Raw genomic sequence first — 12,012 nt, 5'->3', positions numbered from 1 at the left:
GCTTATACTGGAAATATTTGCACTGGAACCATGTACGTAGCATGTGCTTGCATCCCAGTGTAAGCTAATATTTTAACACAGTACGTGCCTTGTATTTTGTCTTCACTGCAGTTAATCGAGGTTCCTACCAGTGTTACTCATAACTCTTTTTTGGCTCATATGAAGAGGCCATGAGAGCTTTCAGCATGCAGAAGTGGCATGACCAAGAATACAGATCAAAGTCAGGTTCTTCCTTCACTTGCTCTAAAGGGGAAAGAATCAGATTAACTCCCTATTGCAGCACAAAAATCAAGAGATGTACACCGGAAATTCAAGCAACACACAAGGAATGCAGCAAAGATAAAATAGACAAATTTAAGTATATTTTTGTAGTTTTGCTTCCCCAGCCTTGGTATTAAACCCTGAGGCTAGATACACAGTTAACTCGTTCCCTCCTAAGCATCACAAGAAAACACAGGTATTTCTAGAGATGCAAATAATGTCGGAAAATACATTAACTAATGAATCTGTGACAAGGTCAACAGCTTCTGCAAAGGAAAATTTGTGTACAACAGTCACTATACATAACATATACAGTCAGGATAAATCTTAGACACATGAATATCAAGGCTTTAAATCAAAGTTGTAGAAGTATTCCACCTAATGCTCAGGCTAAAGGAGCCAGGTTGCATATTTTCAAGGTTTGTTGCTGACTCAACCAGCTCCTGAAGACAAAAGACATGCTGTTCTGAGCTTTCTATGAAATTAGTTTCCTCATTGTATAATATTCTAAACTTAATCAAGTGAATGGCTGCCTGAAATGTAAGTCTTCGAGTTCAAAGAAAATGTGCAGCAGTCCAAATATCACTCCACTTAACTGACAGCTATGTAAATCCATTGCTTGCATCCAGGGATCACATTTCTTTTTCTATCAGGCATAGCCATTCTGCACTGAATATATATGTAAAAGCATCCCAAAAGAATATTTATTCTAACATTTGCAGGCACATTTTATCCCTAACATGTGTTTCTACATTTTCAGTTTTCCATAAGAGAAGAATGTGAAAGCAAGCATTTTCATAGAAAGGCAAAGGAAATCCTGGAAGGTGCGATACCAAAAGACCAAATGCGCTTTCTGAAATTACATTTACAAATTCATGAAAGGAAGGTGGCATCGTTCCAAAAGGTACCTCTAATTCCTTTGCCATACAGGTAACAATAAGCATACTTAATTCGACTGCAATGTTACATTAACCTAACTAAAGCTATCTGCAGGCTGCCTCAAAAGTGGCCTCACTCGTCCTTCCCGCCCTGCCACAGCTATATGCTCCCACTCACCCCTTACTCCACACCTACACAGCAAATCAGTCTCATTGTAACAGAGAAATGGGGGGAAGGAAGTTTTCTACATTAAAAAAAAAAAAAAATCTACAAATTACTGTGATGTATCAGCCTTCCAGAGTATACCAAAGAGACAGAACACTCAGTAATAGAAACCTCTTCTGGCAAGCACACTGCCTGGATAAGGCACAGCCTGAAACCGCACGCCCCGTATACAACGGTTTCCTTTTAGATTCAGGCTGTGTGTTGTATTACCTAGTCAAAAAAAGGTTGTATTTTGAAACTGGATTGCTTTTGAGACAAACCAGCCATACAAGACGGCTTTGTTGTATGCAGCATATGATTAAAAAGCATGAAGCTCCGTATCATCACTATTCAGCTGTCAGTTTAAAAAACAACTGATGAAAATTCGCAACAAGAAATAAAAAAAACCCTAGCTGCCAAAATATTTGGGTATGTCCACAGGAACCTACCGAAAAGATTATTAGAAAGAGTATATGCACTAGCAGACTGCGATTGATCTCCTTTAGGTTAGTTTACCTCAGCAGCTGCAAATTTGCTTGCTGATAGGGGAAATTACTCTTAATTGGTATGAGCATACTCATCACTACAAAGGGGAAAAAATGTTTAATGGATCCAGGCTGTAAAAAAGATCTCTAGGATCTCTTGTGAAGTGATTACTGTAAAATGTACTTAATGCTAGCTCAGCCCCTGAGAAAAATATTCTAAAGAATATACAAATAATACTGTCATTTGGAGGTTTATCGTAAAGAAGTCAGACGTAAATTAAGGTAGCAAAAGGTATCAGAATTCACTCCTATATTAAATTCCAGTTTGAATTTAAGTGATGTATTCAGCACATATATGCTTTAATTTTTCTACACATGCAGCTCAAGCCTTTCTGGGTTTTGTTACTATTTCAATTATTATGAATTGCCCGTCGCTAGCTGTACACTGCCATGGTGAAAACGTGCTTTAATAAAATGTTGACCACCAGTACTGTTGTTAACAAAAGCATTTTAAGAGACTTTAAACACCAACTGTGATTCCTTGGAGAAATAAAAAAGCTAGATATCAAGTAGACTTTTGGACCCTTTGATTCTTAGTGATCCTCCCTAAGCATTTAGAGCTCTCTGTGTAACTCTTACAGCATCAAACATTAACATATTGAAACCAGCAATTAATAGTCAGGAAAAGGTGGTGGTTTACATTAAACATATTTATGATTTTTTGAAACACTGGCTTTCATAAAATAGTCACAGGAAGTATTGCCTATTTTAAAGGCTGACTTCTGCATCTTTTCCTGTGTGAGCAAGTACAGGACCCCAGACCAGGCTGCTGGAGAAAGCAGTTCTGATGGTTTGAAACAGCCTTTCAAAAAAAAAAAAATCACACAACACAATCTACACGGAAGTGGCTCTCAGCTTTAATTCAGACACCTACAGCTAGGAATTCAGATTTTCAACAGTCATTTTTAGGTGGAGTCGCTGCATTTGCATATGCAAGCCACTTGCATGTGCCAACGTGGCAGTTCGGCAACCCCGTGACGCAGAAACGGCCTTCTCATTTCAAAGTCAGACTGGGGCTGGCCTGAAATTCTTTTGAAGACTAACATTACTGTTTATTTCCATGTGCAATAACAGAAACTAGTTAGCCTTACAAAGACGACATTTAAAATCCAATTACTCTGATTTTCAGTGCCGTCTTCTGATTTCCAGAACGTGGATACTATACGGATAACAGCACCTAATTCCCCTCACGCTGACTGCCATACAAAACCTGATGTTTTGTCTCTTCCTCTCACCTTCATCTGCTCCAGCCCTTGAGTACTGCAGCCTCCTGAATGCCAGTTATGCAACCTTTGTTTGAAAGCAGGGGATGGTTAGGAACAAGGGAATTTTAGATGAAAGAGTAAATACCAAGAGAAGGTTGATTGTTTAAAAAAGAAAAATAAATAAATTATGCTCTCAGGAATGGCAGCTCTCTTGCAGTGATCCACATACATAACGATTTGCTTCATCTAAGCAGTGCCCTACGCTGCAAGAGAGAGATGCATACACACAGAATGAATATGCATTACGTAAAGAACACACACTGCAGACAACTCCAGAAATGATCCAATTTTACTCAGTGGTGTAGAATACCCTTGTTTAAAATATATTCCTACTATGGCTGCTCTTTTGGCATCAGCATCATTACTGCTACAGGAAAACTGAACACCTATTAAAAAAAAAAATCAACATTCAAAATTAAATTAGGATACCTATTAATGTTTTATCTACAAAGGGGTATCATGGATTTTTAAAACGAGCTCTGAGGTGCCAAGCACTTACCAGAACTACCAGCCATTACCACACACTTTCTTGTAAAGAAATAGGGAGACACTGAGCCATCCCTTCCCCATCCTACCCAACAAAATATGCTTTACCTGCATCAATATATATATATCTCCAGAGTCTTTGAGACTAGCAATTTTAACATCAATTCTTCCAGTAACCATCATTTAAACCTATTCAGGCCATAATACTGATATAACCCAAAACTTTATCATTCTGTTTGAAATGATAGGCAACTATGCTCCCCTCTTTTTGCAGGTAACAGCTTATAAATTCACATAGACCAAACAGAATGCGGTTTCCATGAGGGCAAATGCAAATCTCATACCCTTCAGAACAAATGTGTCAATTTATGTGACTTTTAGAGCCAGTAGGTCATACAGCGCCCCAAGAGCCAGGAATTGTACTGTGAGTGTCATTTTAGTGCTATCATAAGTGGTTCTATACAGAAAAGAAATTGCAGGAAAATTCTTAATGTGGCAGAACTTTTTATATTGTTATGCAGGCCCAGGAAAAAAAATATTATTGGTGTTATTTTCCACCTCAAATATCATACATAAAAGTTAAAATTAAGATGACATAAAAATAAAAATTACTAATGGATGCTACTCCTTTCTTTCCTGAAAGGAGCTGTCATTACATTGAAGAATTTCTTTGAAGATGAAGAGCGAGCACAAGATTTTCCCTTTTGTGCACACAAAATTGAAAGATTTTCTCCAGATGAGCTCTAAATGAATCAAAACTTGGCAAATTAAATTCACCTTAGGGACATTTTATTCCTGAGTTTGTAAGAGTAATATTAACATTTACTATGAAACTCAGTACCCCGGTACATTTATAATAAACTAAATCTTTTATCTGAAGTCTGAATTTAAATTAAATTATTTAAACAATTAAACTTCTGTCAACTTCTGCTCTTCAGAGACAATATTTTTTCACTAATTTCTAGTAAGTATTTTCGGTTCATATATACTTTATTATTCCAAAGCATGTAGTGCCACTAAAATAATTCAAACAAGCGGAAGACTGTAACTGTCAGCACTAACAGCTCAAAACTTATACCAAAAATGAGGCATCCTATGAATCTAACTGGCACATGATATGACTTTTTCTCTACAAACCACACTAAATTATAAAGAATCTACTTGCCATGAAATAAACAATCTCAGTTTAAGAGAACAGTTAAGTAAAAGTCATCCTATCCTTACGCTTTCAGAAAAGGTGGAGAAAAGTAAAATTTAGTATCTCTAGGCAGTGTCTTGAGTAAGATGAATTTAAAACAAAAACGAAACTGGAAATGTTGCACATACATCTCAAAGTGATCGGTTCCTCAAGAGTTATTTTGCTTAATATCTAAGTATCTCGTTCAAAAAGCAATAAAACATGTATTAGTAGTCTCTGTTTTTAGTCTAGTGAAAAAAATCACAATTTTTTATAATGATAATTGATCCTTTTATACTAGGGTCTTTTATAATTGATATGCATATATCTATATCATTCTTGATAGCTAATCTCTCTAAAAGTTAAGGGAAACCATTCCTAATTAGTAGAGAGAACAAATAAAGATGAAAAGAAAAAACTAGAACAACAAAAATATAATAGATCAGCGTTTCCGAAACTTCTTTAACTTTTTAACTTTCCCCCACTGGACTGGGCAGAGAACATACAAGTTATTCCTCACTCCGGAGATGCAAAAACTCCCCCATTTTCAGTTAGGACAAATAGATGCAGCACTCTGAACACAAATATTTGCTACAAAAATACGCTAATGTTTCAGTCCATTAACCAACCTGCTGTGGCAGCTGGTGAACAGTCATCTTTTTAATTAGACACCCTTACTGATTAATTAGTCTCAGAACACTGAGCAGTGGAACCTTGTGCGATGCCATTGGGACAAAAAATATTGCTCTTCCTAGTGCTAACTTAATATCCTTTGGTATTGCTGCAAATAACAAGGTTGATTAATTTTCTACTCAAACTAAAATAGCTTTCCTATCTAAGTAATTCTCTCAATCCACAGCTAAACTGTTACAAGCCAACAGTTTCACACCAATAAATAAACAAACAACCCCTCCCACAAACACGGTATCAAGGCGCTGGTTTCAAAGTTAAGTGCATTTAATCCTATTGCATAGACACGGCAGCTCATTTGTAATATCCTCCACTTTCCATTCATTAACTACAGGAGAAAACTAGCAATAACAATAAAAAAGCCAAGTAAATATTAAGTGTGAAGCAAAGAAGCAAATACCTTTTCTTGTTTGAACAGTTTTGGTAATTTCAAAGTGTAAAAAGTAAATACATTTCTACATTAGGTTTTCATGAAACTTGATCTTTATTTCGGTCCTTTGAGATCAGTTTGCAGATGGATGCACTAATTTCAGTATTAGTGCTAAGTTAATAGAAGTAATTAAAGTTAATTCAATGCATGGATGACTGTACTTAAGTAGATAATGAAACTTCAACAGCGATACTCACTGGTTTTAGCTATCTTATTTCTAACTCTTAATTTTGGACAAGAGCACAACATTCCACCTTTGGGAGAAGAGATGATGCAGACATCCATTTGTAGGCCTTCTCATAGTCCTACCGCTATGAAACAGTTTCTGTTCTCAGAAAGTGTTTATAATAAATACAGCTGTCAGAGAATTTCAGTGATTTCTCTCTAGTGTAGCTCTTCCTTTTCCGTAGAGGTTTGTAACAGAAGTGATAAGATTGATGCAATGCCCAGCTAGAGACCCGCAGCAAAGCTACAGTACAGGAAAACAGGCTGGTAGCCACAAACCCATCCGCAATGAGGAAAGAGAGACAGAGCAGCAGCGCTGTCTAAGATTTACACAGGCTGAAGCCAGCAAGCTTCTGAGGGAAAAGACCACACCATGAGAATTGTTTGGCTCCTATAGAGTACCGAAAACTTGTCAAAAAACCCAGTTTGTTGTCACTAGCCAAGAGAAATCCAAGAGATGTAGGGATGACTTTGTAGCCTTGTCCTCTGTGTCACACCCAGTTGATCCCGGCCGAGGCAGCTGAACACAGGTACGGTAGAGGTTGTGACCACACGGGTACAAGAAAATTAGCGTAAGTAACGCGTAACATATAATTCCATTGGTGTATGCAGACTGCTTTGATTTGCCACCATTTACTGCTCTTTTTAGCAAACAAAGGCTAAAGTTTCATTTTGTGTCTGGGCCTGCAAAACTTCTTAACCTCAGAGGTCTCCAGAAATCTGAAACCTTAACTTGCGGTTTTTTTTTTTTCCTTTTTGCTTTATAATGAGAGGATTTGTCTTGTAGGAATCAGAAATAATAATACTGGTCCAAACAGAACAGATAAACCACATCTATTAGCTCTAAATTGATTAGATTTCATCCAGCCCAAAAACCAATGTACTTTCATATAATTGGTCCCTACTGCCTGAGAATTATACCTCTGTGTGATTAGTGCCAATTTCAAATTATCATATTACTGAGATAAACTATTTTCACAATATGGCAATATTTAACCCCCAAATCAATGCCTCTAATATTTGCTTCAGACTTTGGAAGAATTCTTAGGATTTTCACTCCTCTGTAGAGTGGTTTGAAATGTTGTTGGCCCAGATACAAAACACCGTTACACGGTCAGCAGACAAAGCTCTTTTTTGGCCAACTCTTCTGAAGCCTGACTCCTTAATTAGTTATTATCTCTAACTGTTCTGGGCACATGCTCATATTGCCAAAGGAAATTATGACAACAAACAAATAATCTTATTTTTGGTTCTCTTACAAGTCATTTGGAAGGACAGTCATTTAGTCTTTCTTTAAGACCTTCGACTCAAAGTCACCATCCATCTCAAAAATGGGCATTCACATTCATATGCAAACTTTCATCGCTTTTGAGTAACATAATACTACCAACATCTGCTTTATATGAAACGAGGTTTCTTCTTCTGGTCGTACTTAAACAAATATTAATAATGAATTTAAAACAAGTTTTGTTTGCTTAAGCCAGAGCAGCAGCATTTAAAAGTAGTCTATATATGCCGTTAGGTGAACTTTATACATACAGCTCATTTCTAAATGGAAATCAGATTGTAAACTGAAAGTCTTTTATTAAAAAATTATACATTTAACAGTCATAAATCCTACCTTAAAATGGTCCATCCAAAAGTTTTCAGACTATAGAATGTGAATGAGTGCCTTCTTTTTCTGCTTTCCTTATTTTACTGATGCAACTACAGGACTACAAAACAGGCACCCAGTCCGTAACACTGAAAAGGATGGAAAGAAGCCTCTCCCTACAAATTCAGCAGTGAGAACCCATACGAGAATGAAACCAACTAAACCACAAAAGCAAAATGTTACTAATAGGCAGCATAAGATGTAATAAATAAAACATCTGTCCTAATTCAGATGCAACAAGTGTTCTACAGTTAGTTGCTTTACGACTGCCGTCAAGTGACAGCAGATTTCTAACAATTTACACGTCGACAGTGCCTGACACCTATTGTGAAAGGGACAGTGTGAAGGAAGGGCAGAGTGAGGCAAGGTGGACCGTACCTATTGCTGAAGACGATTACCAGTCACCTCAATTGTAAACAGGATAAACTGTGGCTTGCCACGTATCGGAGCTCAAAATGTATCTCGTCATGGGAAAAATTCATCTGAGTCTCTCTCGAGAGGAACCAGTGAAGCTGAATGTGAAATAATGTCAAGTAGGCAGGAGAAAAAACCCTATCAGTGAAGTGACCCTAGCTTATGCATGGTTCCCTACTAAGCTTCTCTTAACAAATGGTTCCGACATTTTTTTACAGAAGCTCTATATACAAGTACTGGTATTACCCCTTCATTATGATCACACAAGCAGACTTTTCTCACTCTGATTTCATTTGTGTTTTCCTTTAAAAAAAAAAAAAAACATATATACACACATAAAACTGCCTATTTATCTCTCTTATTTTCCCCCTTCTTTACTCTGCCACATGCAGCAGGGTCAAAAGCCTATGGCACACACGTCAGAAAGGTAACTAAGGCCGATTTTGATTGTCATACAGTACAGATTTACATATATGTCAGAAATGAAGCAGCTGCCAAATCACAACTCCTACACTCTAAAATTGTATGCAAGACCTACTATTGTGCTCCAGTCAAAATTTCTGAGAGGCTCATGGTAATCACCAAGCTGGAACTCAGCAGGAGACATAAGATATAGCAAGATAGTGCTTGTCAGTAAGAAAGTACTTGTGAGAGCAGAAGTATTTCTTTCTCCTTTCCCTCCTGGAACTCCAAACTCAGGTAGAGATGGGAAATGCTCTGATATGGGAAAGGAAACACAGTTCACTCGATCATTCTTGACAGACTGCTGACCTCCAGTGTGGAGGACAAGAGGACATGCCTTTTAGAGAAAATAAGTATGGCATTGATTTTTCTAAATAAAACAGATATTTTATTTTGCTTTCTGTGCTGAATTGAAACACTAAAACAAGCCTCAAATTACTCTCTCCTGTAGAACGCACTGAACAAAAACCCATTTCTCTAACTGAAAAATACTGCAGTAGATTTCAGAGCTCTGCATAGAGATAGATCTATATAGCATAACACGCATACCAGATCTGTTAAGTGACGTGAACAATAGTTGGCCCATCTAATGTACTACTGCACAAACTGCACGCAACTGGCGTAGAACAACAAATGTGTCTACAGCCTGGTCTCTAAAGTAGATTTAAATGTCCAGAGTGCTATCGCTCAGCTCATCACAAGGAACGCGGTTTTGGCCTGCCAACAATACAATTCTCCTCTTTCACTACCAAGCACAGTTGCACCAGGAGTTAACCAGCAACACCATAGTAGTTTTAAAGTTCCAGTTTTTAATGTATTTATCTCTGTTTCCCAGAATAAGTAGTCATAAATTAGGTACCATATGTTCAATATTAATAATTCCAGCTATTGGGTTCACCTTTTAAGCTGTGATAGTAAAATGACAGTTTTCAAGATTTGTTCCTCAAGTTAAGTCTCTTAAATTTTCTTTAGAAAAAAATTCCTTCAGATGTCATATAACCAAAGAAATCAAAGATGTCAAAGATGCTTTTAAAGCCAAGCCTCATTCAAGAAAACTGGCCGGCATTCCTTACCTTACTGGTAAGTACTGGCTAACACTGTATTAATTACTACAGTACTCTATAGCATTTTGATAAAGAGTTACACAGAGTAGCCATGTTACTTTACTCACCAGACCAAAAAAGCCCCAACTGCACCTATATAAACTTACTTTCTTACAAATCCCTGGGTGCAGACATTTTTCTGGTGATTTCCAAGCGTCCTCTTTCCCACTGAGGCACTGCGATTGGCAGTTTGGCGGAACGGCGCAGGTAAGCCTGGATGATGGGAAAGGGCTGGGGTGTTGGGAGAGCAGGCTTTTAGGAGGAGCTGTTACAATGAGCTAGGAGATGGAGCAGCACGGCACAGAGCGTTCCAAAAGGTTCAAGAGAGCAAGGCAGTACTGAGGAGCTGTTTGAGGGAGAGAGCTGTACCAGGGGGAGTTGTATAGGTGGTAAGCAGGTAGTGGGTTAAGTTTGCAGATGCTACTACCACCTCCTACTGCTTGTAACTCAGCACACTCTGTTCTCAAGACTGCAAGTGCAGAATGCTGCCACCTCTAACCACCTAGGCACGTCTAGGAATGCACACACTTACAGAATATACTACTGAAATGGTCAAGACACACACAAAAATATCCGGCTTCAAATATGCAGCTTCCAGAAGTGAGACTAAACAAGAGAGAAACGTTACGCAGAATGACCAGAATACAAGGAGACAATGAATCTGTGTAAACGTATGCATCAACTGAAAGACTCAGGATGAAAGCTATGTATTTGATGGGAAGAATAAATAATTACGGGAAAAATAAAGCACATATTGTTGGTATATTGAGATGGTAGCATACAAACAATGCAGAAAAAAGAAATCAGTTCTGCTTCTTCATACAGGAGAAACAAGTGAACAATCATTAACACCCAAATAACTGAAGTTTTACATGCATATTATTGTTGACACACATAAGATAACACTAATACATACATGCCTGCCTCTCTCTCTAAAATAGCTTAATTCACATTACCAAAACGAAACTGAAAGAAGTTCTGTTCACAGACATAAATATCAGATAATAATTCATTAAAAATATTAGCTGACAAGTTTTTCTGGAGCGCCCAATATTAACTATTCCTAAAAATGGGACTTAGCTTTGGTTTGGCATAGGCTCTCTCCTGTTCATTTCTCTTCATGAAACCTTTCATGCAATGTATGCCAAATGATGTGATCACCAGCAGTTACAGTCAGAATGTAGAAGAAATTTTCTGATTTCAGAAGTGATTTACTTCAGAAAAAAAAAACCCAACTGAGTTTGCAGAAATGCTTCCGTTCAGAATAGGATTTCATTTCCTAATCCATAACAGTATAATATTTCATATTAAATACTGTATGCAATATCATCTTCTAAAATACACATCACTTAAATATTTCCATCATGAAAAGGCCAAGTGTAGCAAGGTATTTTTAAGGCATGGGGCCCTAGCGTCAAGATAAGGCTTGCATTTTAGAAGTTTTCCACTCCCTCCTCCGCTGTGAAACAAACATCTTCCCCACTTTTGGAAAGCAAGAGCAAAATAATGGAGGTGGTTTTGATGCAACATACAGCTGACAGATGTCCTGTGAATGGTTTCTAAGGAAAATATAACCCAACTACAACGTCAAAAAGAAAAATTTACACTATCAAAACATCCTTCTTTATTGGTAAAGGAAAAAGCAGCCATGAGGACAGATCTCACTCTGGGGACGCTTTTAAACTTTACAAACATAGTGGGTAGGTCAAATTAAGAGGACAAGGATAAAAAAAGAGATTACAACGTTATGAAAGGAAACTTTTACTAACACTGTCTGCCCCAGAACTTTTGTATGGACAGATTCATTCCCTAGATATCAAATCCAACACTTTGTATGAGCAACATATAAAATTATCTTCATCCGTTTCTGCTGTTACGGCCATTTTTGAGACTGCTGTTTTTCCTCAGAGTGCATAACTACCCTGCAGTGGCAAGAATTTTAGAACCCCAAACGGTGAGTTTCCCTCCTGACACTGTAGAGTTTTTGCTACTACACCGTGGTGGTTCTCAATCTTTCAATCACAGCTATAAGCAGTCTGGAACATCCATGCAGAAAACTTCTAACAGCGTTTACTGACTGCACTGGATGGCATTAGGGTAGAGAAAGGGAAGAGATTCCTAACAGAATTCTCCTCTCAAATCGCCCATGCAGCAAGGAGACTGGTTTCCTGGAGGTAAAAATGTTTTTAACATTTTTTTTTAAAAATAAACAACAAA

At 37.5% G+C, this 12,012-nt stretch overlaps 1 protein-coding gene across 11 annotated transcripts in view; it reads right to left on the bottom strand.

Annotated features, from left to right (window-relative positions):
- Positions 1 to 12,012, bottom strand: part of RABGAP1L (RAB GTPase activating protein 1 like) — a 247,988-nt gene that overhangs the window by 172,594 nt on the left and 63,382 nt on the right. The gene's annotated exons all lie outside the window — the stretch shown is intronic.

The sequence above is a fragment of the Grus americana genome, chromosome 8 (genome assembly GCF_028858705.1).
Source record: "Grus americana isolate bGruAme1 chromosome 8, bGruAme1.mat, whole genome shotgun sequence".
Classification (NCBI taxonomy): domain Eukaryota; kingdom Metazoa; phylum Chordata; class Aves; order Gruiformes; family Gruidae; genus Grus; species Grus americana.
The sequence above is the reverse complement of the archived record's forward strand: the minus strand, read 5'-3'. Positions and strand labels throughout refer to the sequence as shown.